Source organism: Thunnus albacares, chromosome 20, assembly GCF_914725855.1.
Source record: "Thunnus albacares chromosome 20, fThuAlb1.1, whole genome shotgun sequence".
In the NCBI taxonomy this organism is placed as follows: Eukaryota; Metazoa; Chordata; class Actinopteri; order Scombriformes; family Scombridae; genus Thunnus; species Thunnus albacares.
Genome location: NC_058125.1, coordinates 22,033,097 through 22,058,096, shown reverse-complemented (window position 1 = coordinate 22,058,096; position 25,000 = coordinate 22,033,097). Strand labels below are relative to the sequence as shown.

At 40.8% G+C, this 25,000-nt stretch overlaps 1 long non-coding RNA gene across 1 annotated transcript in view; it reads left to right on the top strand.

Moving 5' to 3' along the window:
* LOC122970689 overlaps positions 1-9,059 on the top strand; it is a 19,369-nt gene extending 10,310 nt beyond the window's left edge. The window contains exons 2-3 of the long non-coding RNA XR_006399296.1: positions 8,047-8,444; positions 8,637-9,059. This is a non-coding gene — a long non-coding RNA (uncharacterized LOC122970689). The remainder of the gene's footprint in view (positions 1-8,046; positions 8,445-8,636) is intronic.
* Positions 9,060-25,000: the final 15,941 nt, after the last annotated feature.

Sequence of the window (25,000 nt, the reverse complement as noted above, 5' to 3'; positions counted from 1 at the left end):
GTTGATTTTCTCGATTAATCGATTAGTTGTTTGATCCATAAAATGTCAGAAAACGGTGAAAAATGTTAATGATGACGCCCTCGAACAGCCCGCAAGCCAAAAATATTCAGTTTCCTGTCATAGAAGACTAAAGAAACCAGAGAGTTTCATGTAAGAAGCTGAATCAGAGAAAACACTCTTCTTTCAAAAAAAAATGACTCAAAACGATCATTTATCAAAATAGTTGGCAGCTACATTAAGTAAGGTTAACCAGCTAATCATCGCAGCGCTTCAATTCCAGATCAAAATAAGCGATAAAAAAGAGTCGATGCTCATTTCGGGCCCATGGCTTTGTAGTTGCGGCTGTGTGGGCTGCGTCGGTACAGTCTTTCAGTATGAACAGAACACTGACGTTCACCCATCAACCGCAGCACTTCACAGACACAGTTCACCTGCAAAACGCTGCTAAAAGGGGCAAAGTGACCTTTTTTTTTTTTTTTTTTTTTTTTTTAATCCGAAGCAACTCTGCAGGCTTCACTTGCTGATGCTCGCCGTCTATATGGATTTAATCTCTTTAACCTTTTATTAAAAACCCCATGGTGGCTGAAAAGCACAGGCCTTTATTGATTTATTTTTATATTTATATTACATATAGAGCCTCTCAGATGCTTTTCTTCGTCGTATTGGAGAGTTAACTGAATGTCTTTGGGGTTTGGACTAAAGGTTGAATAAAACCAGCAATTTGTCAGCTTGGGATGTTTTAAACGATAATGTTTTTCATAGATAAACTTTCTGTTGCTTGAGGAAATAAAAAGCAGATTAAAAGATAATGAAAATAATCATTAGTCGCAGCCGTATTTATATGATACTATCAGACGGTGTGGAAGAAGATGATTTCTCCGACCGTAAAGCTACTTCAGGGAAAAAGGGAAAACTGAATTTTAGGGGGTTTATTAATTAAAAAGTGCTGCTATTCCCTAATAATAAGCTATTATTGATATGAACAGCATGTAATTCAAATATCAGTGGTTATTCTTTTCACACAAGGGGGCTGCAAATTTGTTTTAATCATGGGAATAATTGCGTTGTGGAAGGTGTAAGTGAGGGAAATTTGTTCAGGTCTGGGTGTGACACTCGAAATAATTAAAAAAAAAATGTAAAACTGCTGCTCTGTGTGTTGGCAGCCTGCCTTTAAAAGAAACAATCAAATGTAATTAAATCCTCATTTTCAAGAAGGCTGCTGCAGAACAGCAGCGCAGGGCCGGTCTGCTGCTTATGAACGCTCTGTAATTAAGACTTTTAAGTACTTGAAGTACTAGTTTGGGAGGAATGTGAGGTATTTAAACAATAATTAACCTAACACTAGAAGATCACAAAATCCCTCATATTACACACAACCTAAATAGGCTTTGCTCAGCATTTTACCCGACCCTGTGTTTTCACTTTATTTGCTCTAAAGGACGTTTTAAAACAGGCGCTGGAGAGCAAGGGAAGTGTGTTTCATCTCTACCTGTTAGCTTTAGTTTCAGTGTTACCTGCTAGCCAAGTAGAGAGAGGGATGGAGAGCCACGCACTGGGAGGTCCAGAATGCCAACTTAATGCCAAGCGCCCTGAGGCTGTGTGTGTGCATCTGTGTGTGCATGCATTTGTCTTTGTAAAAAGGATCGAGAGAGACTTGCTGATCTGGCAGAAGTGCACATTCCTCATCTGAGTTGTCTCAACTGCAGCCAATCAACAAAAAGCATACAGTAAGCGCAAGTGTGGCACAAGTCGGTGCAGTTTTCTTCCTGAAAGTAACACCTCTTTTTTTTTTTTGTTGTTGGCAAGTTGTAAGAGCTGTGTTCCATGTTAATGCTCATGTGTGCATATATATATATATATATATATATATATATATATAGATGCTTTTATGTTTGCATGTGTGTGGGTATGTGCAAGGCTGTTTGTGTGAGCATGGTATTTCTGCAGTGCCTCCATGTGTTTGGTGTAGAGGACACAGGGCAGCTCATGTTTCCCTCAACATAGCTGGCCCGGATAGCAGGAAACTCAATAGGCAAAGTGTGAGGCAATCACTCTGTGATTAGTGCACACCGCCGCTCTGCAGCAGCAACAGCAACAGCAGCAGCAGCAGCAGCAGCAGCAGCTTTTGGGCCCGACGAAGCTGGACACAGAAATTCAGGGAAAAGTTACATGCGAGCTTTGCACAACTGTCACTCATGCAGGTGATAATGCATGCACGTACGAACACGCGTTCACACCCGCGCATCTGAAAGCGCACGCATTCACGTTCACATGCAGGCAGCCATTCTCGGTTAAAGATGTTATCAGTCGGGCTTTCACAGATCACTACCTTATGGAGAACACATCTTGCATTAGACACTCAGGTTTGTGCAGTACTGTACATAGGAATATACACAAAAGCACTAATGGTTCATTTTTCACCCGGCCGGCTCCCCCTGTTAGTACAGCTCTGTCTAAACTGTCTCCAGTCAGTGTTTAATGCTGTGTGCCCCAACAACTGTTTGTTGACTTTGTTTAATACAAGATGACACTGAGTGGAGCAAAATGCTGCCAACAGTCCCATATGACTTTAACAGCTTCCAGTATCTAAACAAGCATTTGTCAAATTTGACATTAACAACAATGGAATGTTTTTCAGTTATTTATAATTAGTGGGAATGACTTTGACGTGCTGGTATTATAGCATGATGATATAAAGAATATTATTTCATTTGATTGTTGACAAATAAGAGAATGAGTATATTTATAGCAGGCTGTTTTGTTCAACTCAGAAAATAACACAGTGTACATTGTCCGACCCTGGACATGCATTTACGGATGCAAATTAGCGATTGTTCATTGTTATCTGATCACAAACACTTATTAACATCTTCATGAGAGGGGAAATTGAAAACGTCACAAGTAGTTTAGATTTAAAAGGCTCGTGTTCTCAAGCAAACACTATGTTTTTTTTTTGCAATTTATTGCATATTTTTGTTGGAAGGACTGAGACTTTGTCTAAATTTGGTGTGAAAATGAACAGTCAAAATAATCAAATTGGCTTGCGGAGTATTTGGAGAAGATTCGGCTGGACGGGGGCCCGGCGGGGGGGGGGGGGGGGGGGGGGGGGGTGACTTACGAGGCTGACAAGCGGGCCGGGCCCTGAGAGGAGAGCTCCAAATGTTGGTTGTGTTCTTTCTCTCAGTCGCGTCCCTGACCCTTGCCCAGGTTGGACGGGCTCCAGCTGTCCCCAGAGTGAGCTCTCTCCCTACTTTCACATCTGTAGTCCTCTCCTGTGCCAAGGCAGGCGCATGGACCCTACTGACCCTCTATTCATGTTTGTGTGCGAGTGAGAGAGAGAGAGAAAGAGAGAGAGAGAGAGAGAGTGTGGGGGAGATGTAAACATCAGAGCGAAGAATTAGCATTAATGGAGAGATGGTGCACGGATCATGTGTTGGACAGCGAGTTAATGTACAGTCTGCGTGCGACTATTCGTGTGGGTATCATGTGAAAGTACTGTATATATTTACAGTCCATTGCTTCCCCTTGTTATTCCTGTGTGTATATATATATATATGTGTGTGTGTGTGTGTGTGTGTGTTCGAAGCACGAGTGTGTGCGCGCAGTCCCTTATCTGACACCGGGGGATTAGCTGACCGAAGGCAACCCCTGGTCTCCTCTACCCTCTGCCTGCTGTAGTCTTTCCCCTTGTTTTTCCACAGATTGTCACTTAAGCGTGTCTGCTCGGCTACTGTGAAACCGCGCTACTGTTGTGGCTACTGTACATTAACTAAAAAGATTCTTCCGGCTGTTTTGCATGGCTTAGCCCATTAACTACTAATTGCGTATTCTTGACGTTACTGTTAATCATTAAGGATTCAGGGTTTCCGACCTTCTAGGCAGCCGTTTGTTTCCATTCATTTCAGTATGATTTTTAAAAGGTGAGGTCACTCACATTACAAAAAAAAACAAACATATTTTCTTACTTAAGTCTGGAGGAGCCAAGCAGATAGTTTGGTTTATTTGATCATTTTTTTTCCATTAAGGTTTTTATTATACATAATATATACAAATGCAAAAGAACAAAGTTAACAAAATAAAACAAAACAGATGAAGAAAAGAACCCGACAGCACAGACCAACCAAGATGGCAGCCTTAGAGAGGACGTATCATTTCCAGGTCTGTCTTTATATTCTGGGGCTTTACTGGAACATCTGCATTATTTACAGTTCAAAAAACTGCGTATTTATCTTAAACTGGCTCTTTATGCAGCCTCTCAGTTCAGCCTCTGTCTCAAACAGGCCGTTTTAGCTCCTGTCTCTTTAAGGCCCCGCTCTGTTCTGATTGGCCGGCTTCCAGCGGCTCTTGAGGCTTCGTAAACAAACAGCGGTAGTTGGATTTTGCTTTGTTTTGTAATTCTTGACTCGAAATATAAACTTCTCAAATACATCTGTACGTGTTCAAGCCCAAATCCGATCTGACGTGTGTGATTGGACGACGTGAACGACCCGTAGAGCAACGTTAGCAACAAAGGCTACAGAACGGATCACCCTGGCTTATGATTTACATTTTAAATATGTTCACCTCAAGTTTTGCAACCTCGACATATGACATTTGACATTGTTTAACATAAACATCCAACATAATAACACTATAAAATAACATCTAATCACCAAAAAATCATGATATGTCCCCTTTAAAGTGAATATAATTGACTTATTTGTGTATGTAATGTATCAAATGTGTAATATGAGAGATGTCGCTCCAGACAGCTCATTGTTAGGCTGCAACTTTACTGCTTTGCTTCACTCTCAGCGCTCTCATGGCGTCGGTTTTGTCTCAGCACCAAACGGCAAACAGACGCAGTTAGCGAGCAGCTGGTGAACATAGTGGAGCATTTAGCTGCTAAATAGTCAGATATTTCCCTCAGGAGTTGATAGAGAGTTAAAAAAAAAAGAGTGAATATTGGACTTACATCGACCAGATGGACAGAAAACACGACTCCAAATGAATGATAATGTTGCTCCGTAACTGCAATGTGTAAATAAGCAACTGATAATATCTCAGTGTTGTGTTCACAACTGGTGTCCGCCGACTCCAAGCGGACACAAAATCTATTAATGCAGGTTTAATTAAATACAAAGCAAAAGAAACGAAGTGAAATAGTCGTCACTCTGTAAGGAAAGCTACAACTCATACTCACATGGCCGCTGATTTTCAGTATCACTATGTTAAGAATGTGTCAGTTTACTTAAATAAAAGTAAAATAGTTGGTTTTATATGCTCTGGTTTTAGAGCTATTTGTCTCTGAGAGTTCAAACGTCCGTCCCAAAACAATAAAAGTGTCGAAAACATATTTGAATATTTGTTTATTTACTTGTTGAGACCCAGAAAGCTGTCATAGTGAGGATTTACTTCAAAACATGCAAACAGATGGTTCTGCTTTGATACCAAATCTGGTTATATGCACATATAATGACAATAAATATCACTTCTTGGAAACACAGTTGTGCTGTAACCACCCTGAACAGCACAGACTCTCAAATATGGAAAGCCACAGATTATTAAATGATGTAAAAATGCTAACACGCCCCAGTGCTACCAGGGGGGAAATATCTCCTCATTTTTGTATGTAATTACATACATACATATATCCATCATCATGCCTTAATGTGACTCAATTTGATTATTCAGAAACGCAGTAAACACATATTTTTGTTGTTGCATCTGACAGTTCCTGCCAACTGATTTTATTATTAGATATGAGCACCAGTGTATTTCCAGCAAGTGAATAATTGATTATTGAACCGTCTGTGTTGGAACACGGGCCTCTCATTATGCATACTGATGAACACATACATGTGCCTGCCTCGCGTAGGGTACACACACACACACACACGCATTCCTATAAAAGCCCACACAGAGACTATAAAACCGTTTGCAGTTGAAGCGTGGCATTGACAGTTCTATACTGCGGAGCAGGTATTTGTGTGTGTGTGTGTGTTTCAGTGTGTGGGTTTGGATCCTGTGGCACTGCGTTTCATAGAAAAGCAACCGCTCTCTGCAGCACACGGATGAATCACAGAGCTTCTTTTACTGTAGATTAGAGAAAGGAAGGAAATTAGAGAGAAAAGGAGGAGAGAGAGAGAGAGGGGGGAGAGAGAGAGAGAGAGCAGAAAATGGGTCAGACATCTGAGAGCCAGGCATTCCTCTTTCTGCGATGGGTGTCAAGACATTATCCAATCGCACTTTCTTTTTCTCCTTCTTTTTCTTGCTTTCTTGTCCCCCCCCCCCCCCCCCCCCCCCCCCCCCCCGTCTCCTCGCTTTCCTCCTGGCCGAGGAAAAGGCAAAGAGAGGGGAGATTTATTATGCTTGGCATGTCTGCAGAGGACGGGCCTTAATTTGGACACAGCCCAGCTGATCAATCTCTCCATTGGCTCAGTTACAGCAGCACCGTGTGTGTGTGTGTGTGTGTGTGTGTGTGTGTGTGTGTGTGTGTGTGTATGTGAGTCAACATGCAACAGCTAAGCTTTTAAACTATGCAAACCAGCAGATTGCTCTAAAAGTAAAGCTCACTGGATTAATACCGTGTGGAAATTACTTATTCTATACACAGGACCGTGGAGGAACAATGAATTGGATTAGAGCTGGAATGAGCATTAATGGAATACATGCCGTACTCATCTGTAACAAAGTCAAAATCAAGGAAATTAAGTTTATTCAGTGTCAGACAGAAGCTCCAGTTGAATAGCTGAAATAGAAATACAGAGTCCTGACACCAGTGATGCGGTAGATTGTAAGCTGATTTCCAAAAAGGAGTTCTCTCACACCCACAAACGAACACATGTACTCTGATTTACACTTAAGTAACTCCGGGTGATTTGCATAATATGCAAACAGATGGAATTGATTCAGCAGGTGGTTTGGCGCAGCGTCAGCGAGCCTGCAACATTTCCTGTTTGAGGCCTTTCTCTGGCATCGAGAGCACTTGGCCCACTTCTATTAGAAAGTCCTAGTTGTAGGCATGACAGCCGCTCTCAGAAACAGACTGCAGACAGGGTGCCCACAGAATCCATTCAGCTGTGAACCCCCCCCCCCCCCCCCCCCCCCCACAGCAACAACATTATCTAGTGAGAAAAAAAAAACAGTGAAACAAGGCAGTTTATTTATACATTTACTGTAAAGAGATAAGACTAGACCATGTGTTTACAATGTGAAATGTATGTAAACTAGACTTCTGCACTGGCCTAAAAACGAGACCCGGACCTGGCCCGTATCGGAGCCTTTCTGACGTAATCTGATTGGTTCTGCAGAATTTGATACCTAGCCCTGAACCAAGGCTACAATTTTGTTATTATTAATATTACTTATCCTTCAAAGACAAAGTTTTAGGCTTACTTCGGCAAGGCTTTCTCACACATGAAAAATAACTCATCATGGCGGCCGACCAGCACAAAACAGACAGCTTTATAACTTCTACCAGCTGATTATCAGTGGGATTAGCGGTGATACACACACTGCTGACAACTACAGGTATGCAACCCTGCAGCGTTTTAGTAGATCGACATCACCTTTTCTGAAAATCGATCAGATAAACATGGCTGATAAACTCAAAACGTCTTTCTTGGCTGAACTTGACAACAGTCCAAACAGTTATAATCCAGAGCAGAACTTTGTACGGGCGATTATCTGGGATCGGAGATGTCGTGTATGACATAAAATTACGCTGATAACTGTTTTTAGAATCTATCTGGAGCGCTGCACGCTAAACACTTACTTTAAACCGTTCCCAGACGGTTACCGCCGCGGCGTGTCGATCGTATCCCTTTCAGAAGCTTTGTAATCCAGCCCTGAACTGCAGACTTTGTAAAATAAATCCAAGACTGAATGTCTTCTGTGATTATTTATCCATTTTTTCTGTGTTGTAAACAGTCCTTGTTGTTGTTAGCCGTCCACTGTCATCTACACATGTGCTGATATCAATCCCATGATGCCTCGGGTTGAGTCTGTTGACCAATCAGAGGCTATGTGCGATGGAATAACATGACCCCATTCTCCTATCTATAGATCTACTATCAGGGCAATGACATTACATTTTTACACGTTTTATTTGGCTCCTTGACACATAAACGGACCACAAGAGATGTCAGAAGAAAGGCAGCCTCGCTCAGCCAATAGATAATTCGCTTCATTGTAACAGTGGTCAGACTTCCAGACAGTCACAGCGGCTGTGAAAAGCGCACAGACGAGGACGCGCCGAACCATCTGTTGCTGTTTTGAGAAATTCATTTTTCACACAGACGGTTATTTCTGCCTTTTTCGAAAATGGCAACACGGCAAATATATACCACGGAAAAAAAGCCCTTGAACTTATTCTTGAAAGGACGACGGGAAGTCGGGAGCAGAAAGTTTTTTCTCACGGATGACGAGCTGCCTCGCCAAGACGGACTCGATCCAGCTGAAGAGTAAGTATTTATTTTCAGTATATGTGAAATAAAAATGAAAATATGTGAATGGGTAGTTTTTCAGTGGGGGGTTGGTGGGGGGGACGGTATCAAAGCAATCTCAGCCATATACTGTGTGAGACTGGAAATACAAAAACACACTTCCTGGTATGATATATATATGATCTAACATATTTTTTTTTTCATTTACAGTGATGATTATCAACAGGAAGAAGGGTGAGAGAGACCAGATCTTCAGGAGCCCTTCTTGCATTTGTGTGTGGTATCACAGCTGTGGTCCCTCCTGTAATCTCTGATCAACCTGATACCAGCAGGAGAGGCCTCACATAGACGCGAGACCTGTGTACACTGTAGACAAACCAGGCAGGTCAGTCAGACTGCCTCCTGGGAGTGTGATGTGGCTGTCTGTCTCAGTGTAGACAGGAACTGCTTTGAGGCATGGCACAACTATCTTTTTGGATAAAAATAGAAGGACTTCTTTGGAGAACATGTAAATATTTTTGATGTGTTGTTTCTTTCCTGGATTGCCAGGACTTGGGAGAACAATTTGTAAAAGGCGATAATTGTGTTCACTATTGTTCTCTTTGTCAATTGAATAAAGTTCTGTGAGATTAAGTTTCCATTTTGTTCTTTTATCTTTATGCTGATATAACTATTTATACATTCATGTGACATACATATTCTGATATCCCAGGTAAATATTGATTGTGTATCACAGGGTTGAGGTAGCATATATACACAAAGTGAATCAAAAATAGGAAAAAACGGCTTATACCTCAGAGGGTTCAGAGCTGTGGAGGATCATTGGAGGTTTTTTTTATCTGTATTTATCTTGTCACAACGAGATCATAACGTCCCCATCATGCAACGGCATTTCCACGAATCATCTGGGATTTTAAGAAGCTCCACTTTCACACGTTTTGAGAGAGAGATTATTATTAAATAACATTTGAAAATACTCCGACCGGAGCTTGAAGCTTTATGCTGATGCTGATTCAAACACAGCGAAAACATGTTAAAGGTATCATCAGAACAAACCACCACGACACAAAGTCAAACTTTTTTCCTAAATATATGGTCCTGTTTCTTTTTAAAATAGAAACAAACTTGATATTGTTTATAATATGAAGCTTTTGAAAAACAGCCCTGACATCAGATATGTCTAAAAAGATTAACAGTGACTGCGGTCTAGTTTTTGTGATGGTGTTATCTTACAAGAGGGATTTCTTTTTTTTTTTTTTTCATTGTGAAGATTAAGCATCTCAGTCTATCTACAAAATATCCGTCTGCAGCATGAGCATACCTATCTGTCAGACATACTCTGTCAAACTCACAGGGAGCGAATGGGACAATACTACATGAAGTATGAAACAGTGTTGCCTTGAAGACGTAGAAGATGAAGTTGTTCTTAAATAGTCTTTTTTCCTCCAACAATCCAACAGAATATATACTTTGAAAAGGATGATTACAGAGTAGACAAGCAGCCTTTATATTGTATTGGTCTGAATGTACAGTAATATAAGCCTCCCTTTTGTTACAGTTTTTCAATAGACTTACTGAAAATAAGAAATGTATTGAACAAGGTGAACAATCTAACATTTGTGGTTTAGTGTCCTTCTTTCTAACTCAATGTGAGTATTTCAAAGAGAATCAGCATCGACCGTGGATTCACTTTATCCTTGTGGTCTGTTTTTCTTGTAAAAATGAAACATTCGATTTGAACACTCTTCCAACAAAGCATAAATCTCAATTTTTGTGTGAGCGTGTCCAAGAATGTTTTGAGTGCACTTAGCAATAGTCATACCCTAAATCTGGCATGTACCCACATACTTAACTGTTTTAGAAAGATTTTCTCTGACTGTTGGATTTTTAAAACCGTCCCTTTGGACTCGCTATCTTTGTAACATGACATTCGGTGACACTGTTAATTTTTGGCGGCTCGAAAGAGGATTTTGTCCCCTGACGATTTTTGCAGTTGGGAGATGCTTCCACGCATTTGGAATTTATTTCCTTCATGACAGAAAAAACATCACACAAGCCAACAGATAACCCCTGGGCTTGTTGGATAGCTTTCAGCTGGCTATCTTGCAGACATGTTGTAGAAATATTGTTGTTTTTGCTTTTCTGTTTTGTATTTTTTAGTGTTTGTGTCTGTCCAGGGAGTGCAGATGGAAACTAGCTAGTAGCTATAGCTGGCACAAAGGATTTCTCTTTGTTTGAGCTTGTTTTTCTTCATGGTCCTTGACAGATAGATTTAATACAATTAAAAAAAAGTGTACTTATTAAACAAACATAATATCATATTTTAGTTAGCTAGCTTCTTTCTTAACTTTGGTCAGAAACAGGCTAACTGTGTCCATCTGCTTCCAGTCGCTATGCTAAGCTAGGCTAACTGAGGCTAACTCCTCACTCCATCTTCGTACAGACATGAGATGAAAGACATATTTCCCAAAGTATTAAACTATTCCTTTTATTCCTTAGGATGTACAAGAGCCATTCAACACAACCATCACTTTTTCAAACATAATTAGCTTAAAAAAAACACAGTAATTCATTACATGCCTCGGATGAAATGGGGACATGTTTTTCCCTTCCAGTATTCAGTTTGTGGTCAAGAGGTCAATGAACAACTTATATTCTTATAATGCGTCTAAAAAATGGCTGTTAGGCCCATACTGTAATCTCTTGTGTCCATCTGTTGAACCTCGAAATCATGCGTCGACCTATTGGTGTGGCTGTGTGTTGTTGTGCATTAGAGCATGTCAAAAGACTGCAGCTCATGTGTTGGCATGTTAAGTTGTAGACAAAACAATCTTATAATAATAACCTTAAATAGTCTTCCTCTTCCTGGCCATTGGAGCGAAGGAGCAATATTTTTTATGATTATCTGATCCTCGTTTGAGTTTTTTTCTTCAGTGCTTATTCAGGTCAGCGGCCGTCGGTATTCACACATTATCATCATTGTTCAGGTGGGGTTATTAATGAAAGGATTATGTATTCTGTCACATGTGATCTATGTTCCCTGCTTATCTTTTATGTGCTCAAACAAATGACTGAAATAATAATGTTTACTTATGGTTTTATTGTAGAACTTTAAAACACACACACACACACACACACACACTGCCCTATCACTATCACTGTCACCATGATAAATTAGGTGCAATATATGTACAATGCAGCTATTAAAGTGAGTTATGGTACCTTTATCAAAACAATACTTTTGATTTGTTAATGAAAAACAGGTTTTCTCCGAGTGACCTAATCGTGAACGTTTATTAAACTTTGTCTGAATAAAATAATCTAAAAACTGGCAAAACTTTAATCCAAATCTGGATCCGTTTGAATCGAAGAATAATTTAAGAACGTCACAAATCTTGCCTTGACATTCGATGGCAGCTACAGACACATTTCGGTCTGTTCCATGAAAGTATTAAGGTTCAGATTCCCAGCCCGAGTGGTGAATAAGAGGCTGCTCATATGCTGCTGAACAGCTGACCTCTGAACAAGACTGAATGTTGATATATAAACACAATACTGACCTGCAGCTCTTTCTGTCTGGCTCACACAAAACGGAGCACATACAGCATTGATAGCCTTGAGTGCTCTCGGTTTTAACCCCGCTCCGAGCAGCTGGCCCTCTTATCTGGCCCGCCTGTGCCGATGCATATGTATCCCTCCCTGAGTGGCTGAGAGCTGGCTTAGCATATGGATTAGCCGTGGGATCAGATGCATGGCCACACTGAATCGCCGTACCTTGTAATGGAAACGAATGAGTGGTTTGGCTTAAAGAAACATTCACCTGAGCGCTTCACCTGCGACCTGACTTATAGGTCAGGGGGTCAGCTGTGGAATAATAAAGTTGAAATATACGACCATATAATGACAAATAGCACACATCCCATCAGTGGAGTGGGTTAAAAAATGAAAAATCTCTGAAAAAGTGTTGAAACCCGTTGACCTCTCAAGTGCATTCTGTTAAAAATTAAAAGCCCTCAATAGCTTCACTGCCTGCACATATGTGAGGTAGCATATACTTAGGAAATTATCACTGTTAAGTGGTTACTGTAGCTGAGATTAGATGTGCAATACATGCAGTTTTACCCTAAATATGGCTATACCTAAGGAAAATGGAAAAGGATATGAGTTGACAATGTCCACGTTTTTTGTAACTATGGCCCAAATCACTTTTCAGAGGCCTGTATCATATAGTCTGATCTCATATGTGCTTTTTAACCTCAGCTGAGTAGCTTGTTTCAGCTTTTATAGTCTCAAGTTCCAAAACTTGAGGTGAATGTATGTAAAAATGCTGACTTCATGTGAAAAAGCCAGCACTTCAACCTGCTGTGAGCCATTCGTTTGCAAAGTCATCTCTACTTTGCAGTCAAACTGACATCAGATCTTTCACACATCACCACAAACAGCCGCCTGGTCTGTAGCCTTTGTCGCTAAGGTTGTTTCACGGGTTGTTTCTGTCGTCTGCTTACATATTTCGGATCGGATTTGGGCTCGAACGTGTATGGATGTGTTTGAGAAGTTTATATTTTGGGTAAAAAATTAGAAAAAAAGCGAAATCCTACAATTGCTGTTTCTTTACGTAGCCTCCTGAGCCACTGGAAGTCTGCTGAGGGGCAGCTTCTGGAAGCTGGCCAATCAGAACAGAGTGGGCTCATCAGGAGGCGGGGCCTTAAAGAGACAGGAGCTAAAACGACCTGTTTCAGACAGAGGCTGAACTGAGGGGCTGCATAAAGAGCCAGTATAAGATAAAAAAGGCAGTTTTTTTCCCCTGTAAATCATACAAAGATATTCCAATGGAGCCCCAGAATAAAAATACAGACATGGAAATATACCTCTTATGACCTCTTTAAAAACATTTACTGATATAACAATGATTACAGATTAAATGCCAAATACAGAGGTAAAATACTTAAAATGCACAAGTTTGGCAGCACAGCTTCTATCTTGCGACTTGTTGATTGCGAGACGTAATTTGATACTGAAAGGCCGCCGATTTTGTTCTGTTTCTTTTGATAACGCTGCGAAAAAAAAGCCGTCACGTTTGTATGCATCCAGGAAGAATTATTCGATTATCTTCCCAGTGTAAGATAGTAGCGGCCTTACGTGGTGGCGCCTGCCAAGTCAGGTGGAAAGGTGAGAATGTCATCAGGCCACTTGGCTAAATGTCAGCAGATAATGAAAAGTGTATCTAGTTTGCCAGAGACACCAAACTAATGATAAACGATGAAACTAATATAAAGTCGCAGCCCAAATCTTAGTGTTTTTTTTTGACTGTTTATTAATTATTTGTATTAATATGTAACAAACAAATGTTTTGATTATCAATTAATCTGCCAATTATTGTCTTGATTAGTCATTTTGTCTGTAAAACATCAGAAAAAGGTGAAAAATGCACAATTTCTTGCAGCCAAATGTCTTGTTTTGTCCAGCCAACAGTACAAAACCCCCAAATATTCAATTTACTATAATTTAAAGTTGGAACCATCTAAACTTAGGCTTTTTCTCTCTTTTTTCTTCTTGGACTTTGAATTACATAAACAATTAATTACCAAAATACTTGCAGATTAATTTCTGGTGATCAATTAATAGACTAATTGCAGCTCTAATGTTTTTGTATTATTATTATTATGCGTATAAAGTATGTAAATATATTGCATCCTCTACTAACATAAAAAAATGTGTACACTTCTGTAAAATAAAACATGAATCTCCACACAGCAAATACCACATATTTAATGAGCGTGGCTTCTGTTTATCGTGTCATCTACTGACTAAATAGATCGCAAGACAAGACATGTCAGGATCTGGATGGCTTACAATCTCAGCTAAACTATGTCCCGGGGGGAGCTGTGTATTGGGAGTTTTTATCAGCGTGTGTGTGTGTGTATGCGTTTAAGCCTCTCTCGTGTGTGTGTGTGTGCATGTGTGTGTGTGTGTGTGTGTGTGTGTGTGTGTGTGTGTGTGTGTGTTGTTGTCCAGTAAAACAACAGATGTGAAGCATTGTTTAACTGGCCTGTGTTAGATCTGTTTCTCCGATCTAATGCAGAGAGGCAGATTCGGTCTTGTTCATTATGAAATGATTGAATGTGATGTACAGTGGAATACGATATTCTTCAATAGCCATACATCAATGCCAAAGCTTTTCATTCTATATCCTTTGAAGAAAGAAAAATGTTTACTTTTTTTTTTTTTTTTTTTTTTGAAGCTAAGATTTCCGTGCATGTATTCCAAGCGTGCATACTCTTTCTCAGCAACGACCCACTTGACATTCACAACAGTTATGCAGATTCACGCGTTCATTAGCGCGTTTCTCATCTGCACCTTAATGATATTTGTAGAGGGGTGAGAGCTTGTTCATTCACTTTTGCTGCCAGGATTGTGACACCTTTAGTTTAAGGATGAGTGATGATAATATCCAACTCAGCCAAGCTGTCTGGTTAATACCTCCTGGAGGCTTTCTTTTATGACAGCACCACAGGTGTAAATAATGGGCCTTGTTGTATGGAGAGTAAAGTAGCCAAAGAGATGGTTCAGGGGAATACCTGAAGCGTGTAGAGAAGAGATCTCTCTCTAGCTGTGCATTCCTCAACAGACACTGCATACTCCTGCCCTTTTTGAAAGTCTAGCAAGGTTCCTACTATAAACTCCCTTTGATTCCCCGGGCCAGCCTAAGCCTTAAGTTAGACACTTCATTTGGCTAAAGGATTAGACTACTAAGCCTTTTAGTGTTAAGCTGGTCACATGAAAATCTAACATCGTTTTGCATAGACAAGAAAACCTTGCACCTACTTCGGGGATTTTCCTCTCTTGAACTCAGAAACTCCTCCCATGTCATCTCTGACTTGGCAGTACATGCATGCATCAGTGGCCATGTGGATTTCCTTGGGCAGAGAGCTGCGGCTGTCTGTAGGATTTGGCTAACTCTTGTCTCCCAGGATCAATCCGTAAGCCTTTTTCACTCTCTGGAGTGTTTGGCCTTCTGGATGTTTTTCTTTTGTTGGTAAAGGTGTGGAGGAATCACAGATTGTCTGTTCTGATTACAGAGTTCACTGAGACCTGTGTTGGGATGAAAGCCTGGATCAAATGTAAAGAAACAACACTGACGTGAAGACAACCGAGGTAAGAGATGTTTTCACAGCTTTGTGTACACCCCTGAAAGCTGACTTGTTTTTCTGCGAAGTCACCCAATATTCCTTTTACCGCACATAGTTAATTAAGTGTGAACCTACATCAATGGGATATGTGAGTGTATAGTTACAGCGATACCTCGATAGTGTCAGGAAGTCAAAAGACTGGTGGGGAGGTGGGGTTTGGTTTTATTTTTCCATGCTGGAACATAGTGTCTCATTTCCACAGGTGCAGATATCACATTTGGTTTCGGGGGTAGGGGGAGATGGGGGGGGTGGGGGGGGGGGGTTGCTTTGCTTTGGAGCCTGTATGTACAGTACGTCTGAGATGTACAGCCACACATGTACAGCTCACTGACATGTTTTCCAGCTTTATGCTTTTCTTTCGCTTGTCAAGACAGCCTAGTGAATTAGAAAATGATCAAAAATGCAGTATGGAATAACGCAGTATCCATGTTGAATACCAGGAGGCTGCAGCTCTTTTGAGGGAATTTCTTTGTCTTTTGTTCAGAAAGCTTTGCTGACAAGATATATGAGCACAACACTCTCTCTCTTCTCCCACCTGAGCGGCACGAGGGAGGCGTATAAAGATGACAGCTTCATGTGTTGCCTTCATTTACAATTCAAATTGCATGTCAAAAAAACTTTATTTTTGCTCGTGCCCGACGCTCCTTAGGTGTAATCACACACTCCTCCCACACATATCTTTGAATATGAACAAGCAAACAAACCGCACTTAGAATATTATGTGAAATAAGAACAATGTGTTTTGGCAGCGCGTTACGTATTGCATATTCTCTGAACCTTTCCTCACCCTTGTGCAGCAGGGATTAACATTTCCACATCACCGCGCATCATGCAGAGGACTGAGAAATCAGTCAGCGCTGACAGGACAGTAAACGGACATCGTGGTGTTAGCCTGGTGCTGCAACAGTTTTCTCTGGGCCAGTTTTTCTTTTTTTAACGTCTGTTGGTAAAAGCTCAGTGAACACACTGTAAAGTTATAGTTCACAGACCCCCGAGTTGCAACAGTCAGCATTCCTCCCGAAAAGCGTTATCTCGCACCACGTCGAACCACTTGCACTTCATCATCATCATCGATGCTGTCCGCGGGCTAACATGTCGTGCTTCGCTGACAGGTCACACCTTTTGCTTCTCTGCGGAGTTCATGTCGACTGATGATCCTTTTCATGTTGCGTTTTCATGTTTTGTGTGTGTGTGTGTGTTTGTACTCTAGTGCCTAGAACTGCACTGTGCATCAACAGATGTGCAGCAAGACAGAGCAGCCATTGTTAGATAGAGATGTATCAAATCAGAATCCGGTATTGAATCCATTAAAGAATTAGTTAAATAAAACTGACTCAAACATTCATTTGAGATCTGTAATCAGGTTTTGTTGCCTGAGGATGCAGAAACAGCTTTTGAGTGGCAAGCTAATTAATGTTCACTGTAACTGAAAGAGAGAGATGAGCCGCGCAAGTTGGGCAATGTTGATTAAATATGTATGTGACACATTAAAATAACAGGTGTAGCCTGTAGGTGTAGCTCCAGATACTGGAGATCCATATTCAAGACCTTGAGTTGATAAACTTAAATTACTGATATGATATGAATCAGTGATTAACCGGGAGATTCTAACAGCTGAAGTTGATTAGAAAGATGTTTTTTTTTACCAGAGAGGATTCACCGCTCTGTTGGTCTTAAAATGCAAAAACACACACATTCCTCTCCTGATTAAAGTGTGACGTTACAGTGTGTCGTTCTCTAACCTACTGTCCTTTGCTGAGTGTAGACAGCAGCTTGCAGAGAGCCAGGTTTCATTTTGGCCTTTCGGCAGGTTACTTAAGACAGCTATATGTTTCTCCAGGCTGCACGTATGTAAGTGAATGTGCTTGTTGGAAGACATTCATATGACTTTTCTCTTTAATACTTGTGCAGAACGTGAATACAAGTTGTCTTTTTCTATGTCACAGTCGGATAAACGATTTGCAGCCTTGCATCATGAAGGTTTATTGGCTGCAGCTGATATAATCTTCCATCCAGGGCAGGCCAAAATGGCAAAAAGTACTGTATGATCATGATCATTTTTTCCGTATTGATCAATATCGATATTTATCACAGTACATAATTTGATAATGCTCCTGATAATGACTGAAGCCTGAAGAATCCAGAGGGTTCATAAGTTAAACATAAAGTTAAACTATTAACATATAAAAACAGAATCACATAATGTAAACATACTTTATCTGCTTAACAAAACTATACAAGTTAGTTTGCCTTGTAACTTATTAAAATGATGTAAAAACTAAAAGCTGTGACTACTATCACAGCAAATGCCCTTGGCCATCTCTCAGATGTTTTAGAGGTAGAAATCTGAGCAAAAAGTGCAAAATTGTAAACCAGCCATTATGCTACATCTTTATATATATATATCTGTTCACATATCATGCTAGTTTTCTTTATGACACGACGCTAGCATTAGCGGGAAGCCTTTTGTTGCTACTCTGTTTAGTTAGCTTTGTGCTTAGCCTAGCTTAGCAGTTAGCTTTGTGAATCAACAGTCAAAGCAGCCTTGTTAAAACAACGGTGTGTAATGACTGTTCTGCAGTTGCAGACAGAAAGTGTCGGTGAGTTAGAGCAGCTTTTTTCTGCTATGGTTACTTTAGACGTGACGGGCTCTATGGCAGAGTTTGTTCACTGTTTACCCAGCGGCAGACTCTGATATAGAGGCTAATCTGAGGGTGCTGACATCATCATATCGCTTTCATGCCCCTCTTGTCCAGAGGATATCCACTTTCTTCACCGGTAGCTCAAACAATATTTTACGATAGGAAATGGGTGCGTACTTTGACGTGCAAGCAAAAAACTGCAGACTGACTGTTGTTGCGTGTATTTCTGCTAAAAACCTGTTGCTGTATAAGTAAGTTTTGTACATTGGTAATTGCTAATAAAGCAACCTGAAACAAGAGCCCTACTCTAATATTAGCAGACTGACTTTTCTGTTATAATGTACTGAACAACGTATCATTAGCAATCAGTCTTGCATTGTAAGAGGCTAGAGCATGAATCAAAACAAAGCAGCTGCCGCCAGAGCGACGAGAGGTGAACACGGACGCTGCACAGACACACATGCCGCCCTCGGTGCTGCTGAGGTGGCACAGAGAAAGAGCTGAGCCACTCCCTGCCCATCTGTCATGCCTATCAGGGGGGGGGGGGGATCACTTTCCCGCTCTGGCATACACAATCGCAAACACAGACAAGTACACACAAACACACACCCACCTGGGCATGGACGCAAATACAAACATGCACACACACATAATCGAATGGACAAATATGTGCAAACACCCACATGGACACACAGACAAACACAAACACACACACACACACACACGCAGTCTCACATATTCAAATTCACACAGAGATAATCTGCGAGCTGCGACGACATTTATCTTCAACTGGGGAGGAGCTGGGGTCTGTAAAGCAGGATAGGCAAACTGTAAAGGGGGGGCTCGGAGCCAGCGGTTGAATTACTATTATTCTCTGATAGTTTAACTCACCACCTGGCTGGTTGTAACCCCAGCGCACGCTTTACTTTACAGTACGGCTCCCATACTAAAACCACAAAATTCAATTTGAGTGAATTGAATTTCTCAGACGGCCATTCAAGCCCTTCCAGGCACTAACCGGAAGACGTAAGCTTTACGACTGTTAATGTTATGCAGAAGAGAGACACGGTGACATTTAAACTGAAACCATTGCAGTCAGACTGCTGTGCACGCAGGCTGTCGCTATATTAATTCTCCTTTTTTCTCTTTGTGACATTTGAATAAGCGTTTTTTTTTTTTCTTGATTATCAATAAACTAACTTAATAACCTGCCTTGAGGCTCTCGGATGTCTAGACAGAATAGAGTAGCTGCAATTTAGTTTTAACTCTGCAAAGAAGTCAGGGATTAATTTAGAAAGACAATTACCGAGCATGCTGCTGAATGACATTTCCAGGAACTGAAGAAACAATAACGGAACAATGACGCTGGCTAATACCAGTCTGAATTAGTCTTGTCTTAGTGTGGTCGTCTTAATGCCGTTCGCTATAACTTAAGGCTTTCGATTGTGTGTCTGCTTTACACCATTATGGTTTTATTGTAGTGCAGGATAAACAAGGTACAGCTGTAATGTTAGGTTGCAGCATTGCAGAGAGACAGAGAGAGAGAGAGAGAGAGAGAGACAGAGAGAGAGAGTGGGTGGTACTTTGTGAAACTGTGCGGTTTCTTGGACAGCTCTCTCATTCACGGAGAGGAAGTGGTTTTTGCCTCCTCAGCAAAGCACAAAATGTTCCTCTTTTGTAGCTCTCCGTCGATACTCTGTTATTTCATTCATTATTATGTGATCGCGTCGACATCTGTTTTAAAGACGGGCTCAGTTTGGGGTCAACGGGAGGGCTCAAGCGGAAAAGTGCAAACCACAGTTGACAGAGATTAGAAAGTGTTTGTGGTGTGACGTTGTGGTGTTCGTATTTTGACTGGAGTAGATTTGTGCTCTCCGGAGTGCAAAGGTCAATCAAAGGTCATTATGATATTTCCAAAGGCTAGATATGTTTTACCTCCAGAACTTTTTGTAAATTGTTTTTTTTTTTTTATTACTTTTTTTTTTTTTTGAATCACATTTTTTATGCCTCGATACCTTGTTTGTGCTGTGAATGATCCAAATCCAAAAGGAATTTCGGTCTACTTCCACAGTAGTCTAGATAAAGGACAAACAGTGGTTGTTGCCAAGTAAAATAAGGGCTCTGCTATATTGGAGACATGGCACAGACCTCACTGACAAAGTGTAGGAGTGATACGAGACAAGACTTCTCAACGCCACGTAACACTGCTGTAATTACAAAGTCTATTCAAGAGTCATTTTTCACTGTTTAGGGTTTAGGGGTATTTGTGATTGAGTCCAGTTGGGGCCAGTTTCATAATATTTAAAGGTACAGTACCTTGTGGAATCTTCTTGTAAACAAGCATTGCTGTGTTTACATTCAGTTTTTTTTCCCACCAAAACACATTTTGTGTATCCTTGAGGCTTTATAAGAGTATTGAATACATTACAAGCTGATTTACAATTATATTGAAAGATTGAAAGCAGTCTTCTTCTTCTTCTTCTCTGCCATATGCTGGTGCATTGTTATGTTTCTTGGCTCCTTAAAGGTTCAATGTGAAAGAAATGGCCACCTGATCCAAACGAAAAGGGGGCAGCATATCATCCCCCCCTCCACCCCCGACCCACCCACCCATCCATCCATCCATCCATCCTCACCCCCCCCCCCCCCCCCAAAACTCATCATCCCACCTCCATTACAGCGGTTTCAACATATGCAACACACGCTACGGAAACATCAGAGACAGTGGAAAATTACAAAAGAGCTGCACAGATCAGAGAGCAGTTGCACCACTTAGAAAAGTTACAACATGATTCCAAGTAACAACTAAATATTTACACACACGCCTCAAGTGTAGGTGTAAATCATAAAATGTCACAGAACTCCCTAATGATAAAACAGCACTTTTTCTGCCGCACAGAATCATTGTTTTTTATTAATTGCTGACATTTTGCAACACAGAAATCAAGTATAGACCTAATTTATTGATACCATATTTCAATATCGATCCAGTAATCATGTGCTATGATGCCGAATGGCCAAACTTACACATAGCTGGTGCAACTCAGTGCAGTTTGTTGGATCAGTTGAGATGAACAGCTGGCGTTTCCTCGTCTACAGCAGCAACCGGCTGCTCCGACGATGTCAGGCGTTATTTGGATAAACTGTTTATGTATATTGGGAATCTATAAAGTTACTAAACATAAAAACTTAATAAAGTGACACATTAAAAGTCCTACAGCGGATATTTCAACAGCATTCAGCCTGGCTCCGCCATTACTGCAGCGCCACTTCTACTTCCTCTCATGTCGGACTGACGGCAGACTGGACGCTACGGTGACTCACTATCGCCCCTCAGGTAAAAAAGTGGTACTACGAGACAGCACGCATGCTAACTTCAGTAGATATCTCTGCAACACGATGCATATAGGTCTTTGACATAACATCAAAACTGTCATTTCTTCACATTCTGTTGATAATTTTAGTTAATTTTGGAACGTTTTAAACTAAAATTCTCACACATTGAACCTTTAACACCGATGCTCAGTGGAATAGTGTGAAAACATTATGAGGGACATTTATCGCGTCACCCACATGTGAGTACATTTTTGCTAGTAAGCACAAGATGCGAAAAGATCCTCCCAAAACTCCAAATCTGCTCATTTAAACACTACTCCATACTGCCACCTGTGGTCAAAAACAGATTAATACTGGACTTTTTAGGCTAATGTCAATATTTGAGTTAAAAAAAATCCAATAAACTAACTGATGATAGTTCTTTTTTTAACATAAGTTAAAGTTAGTTTGGATATATTTTGCTGTTGCTGGCGAAGCAGGACAATTTATATTAGAAAAATAAAGTTTTCAGTGATAAACTATATAACGGTGACACTGTTTCAAAATGACCTCATACATATAACCTTCTCCATATCATTACTTGTTATTTATCAGCCAATGTGATACCCTGATATTGATGTTATATTTATGTAATTGACTACTATTGACCAAAATATCGAGCCACTTTAAAATTCCACACGGTACCTTTTAACTTGAACCTTTTAAGACGTCCGCATCTAATAGGATGTGTAAAATAAGTCGTGCTCCCTTTTAACACCGACATCCATTTCACATCTTCAAAAGCTCAAGGACGGGCTGTGCAGCTTTATCGCCACAGAACCGACTGACTGTACTAAAGTATATTTCTTATCCTGTGAGTGCACTTTGTTTTTGATCACACAAATAAAGCTGTGGATTTCAGGAGGGGGAAGGCGGCGTCAGAGGCAAGAATGACATATTGATTATAGCGTGTGTTGTGATGACAGCTGTAATGTTTGCCAAAAAAAAAAAAAAAAAAAAAGTAAAGGCAATTTTCTGTCTGAGTGGCTCAGACCCTTCAACCCTCGCTTGATTACCGGTGATCACAGCTTAGACTGAGAGTTACATTCATGTCTTGCGTCGCTTAAGTTCTTCACCGAGCTCTCTGAATCGCTGGCCGCAGCAGCAGCAGCAGCAGCAGCAGCTCCTGTCAGGCAGCCAACTGGATTTCATGGTGTGAAACAGATATGATTGTATCAAGTGCTCTCTGGTTTCAAACTAACAATGAATGAGTTCTTTTAGCCCAACCAGACTGGACACATTGTTCTAAGTTCACAAGTTTCACTGGGAGCTCCTGTTTCCTGACACTCCAGTGACAGCTAGTCTGACGGGAATACGAACGTTCAAAGTGTTGACGTTTTAATACGTTTACATAATGGAAAAGTATGAACGTGTTATGCTGCTCTTTAGCTCTGTTTTATGTCGACTAAATGTTCGTTACACTCTGTTTTTCTTGCTCTGCTGGAAAATACGTGATGTACACATATTCTCACTGTGAGTTGAAGCCACAGACATGTTGAACCGTTTACCTGTTCCCGGAACGAGCGCGTCCATCTGAAGCGGCACTTTGAACCCTGAGTGGCGGTTACATGTCTGTAGGGTCTGACGGGGATTGTGTAATGTGCTAATTTGTAATTATGATAGGACATCTGATAAAGACGGTGATGAAACATGGTTGAGGAGCGTCTGTGTGCAGGGATCTAATGACATCATGGCTACTGTTATGGGCGGTGGCCGCGGTGAACGTTTCTGGTGTGGCCGTTAAGGCAGACCATTGACCTTTTTCCCATGTATGACTCATATATATGACTGTCTTTGACAAAGTATTTAAGCTTGACTACTTGTATCACAATATATTTGTAGTACAGCTGCAACTAAAGATTACTTTCATCAATTGTTATTTGATTTGTCTTTAGGTCTAAAAAATGTCCTAAAATGGTGAAAAATGACAATCACTGTTTCCCAAACTCCAAGGTAACGTCCTCAAACGTCTTCTTTTGTGTCGACCAAACGTCCACAACTCAAAGATATTTGGTTTACTATCATAGAAGACTAAATAAACCAGAAAATATCCACATTTAAGAAGCTGGAATCAGAGAATTTGGACTGATTATTTGACTCATTGTTGCAGTTCTTATTTATAGCTGTTGTTACCTCTTTCTCATATCCTCTGTCAGCCAATATAAAGGCTGTAATTAGTTGATGGCTCAATCAACGAGAGGAAGTGAAGGAGATAATTGTTAATTGCAGTCACAATCCGATTGTTCTGTGTCCATTTATGTTATTTATAAGTACAGCAGGGTAATCGGTCAGTATGCATCAGCCAGCAGGGTCTTAGATCAAAGTACGTCCTTTGTCATTTACTTCCAAATCAAGTCATATGAAGGTGTTATGATCAGCAGGACGGTTTGTCACTGCTTTCCAAAACCGCTACAAATGGCCGTTACAAAAAAGAATCATATGAGCTTTTTCTGATCTCCGTGGTAACACGAGAAATACATCAAACTAAAAAGATGGAGCAGAAAAATATAAATATACGAGGCGACAAGTGCAAAAACGTACACACACACATTCTGACATCAGCAACGATCGTTGGAAGTGAAAACGTGTCTTTAAATTTCTCTCTCTCTAAAAAAAAAAACCCAGCTTTGCTTGAAAGAAACCAGTGTTGACTGTCGGAAATAGACGAGGATGCGAAGAAGCGGTCTCCGGTGTGCTTACTGCTGGATGCTTTGTCGTTTGAAGTGTTTGAACAAACTTTTACTGGCGAGGGCGGCTTCCCTTTGTTGTGATTATAATTACCATACATCTACAGAGCCGCGCTCTCATCCAACGGTTTTCCAAATGATTCTGAAACATCGCTCCTGGCTCGTCCTCACTTTCTAGACTATAAAACGTTAATGTACAGATGTAAATAATCAATAATAAATACACGACTGCAAAACAAAGAAGGCATTGAACCTTATAGTTTCTGGATAATTCGAACAAGCTTTAGATATCTTTTCTGCGGCCGGTCATGTGAAGGCATCTGATGAATCCCTCTTTTCTCTTTGCAAGATTTAATGCTAAATGCTTAAATCCGGTCATACTTCAGTTAGTCACGCCGATGTCGGGATCTAAAGCAGTTCTGTGCATGTTTGTCACAGCTGCCTTTATGTTCAACATGTACAAGATCTAATAAGGTATAAGGGCCAAGTTCTTGCGTAATATTTTGTCCCCCTCTCTCTCTCTCTCTCTCTCTCTCCCCGTGTGTCTCCTTCCCCCCGCCCTGCCCCCCCCCCCTCTGCTTAATCTTTCCCCAAGGCGGTGTCAGTTGAGGCGCAGAGCAGGTGCAGCAGGGAGTGATATGAACACAAGCTCCTGCTCAAACAGTTGGCCTCCGTCACAT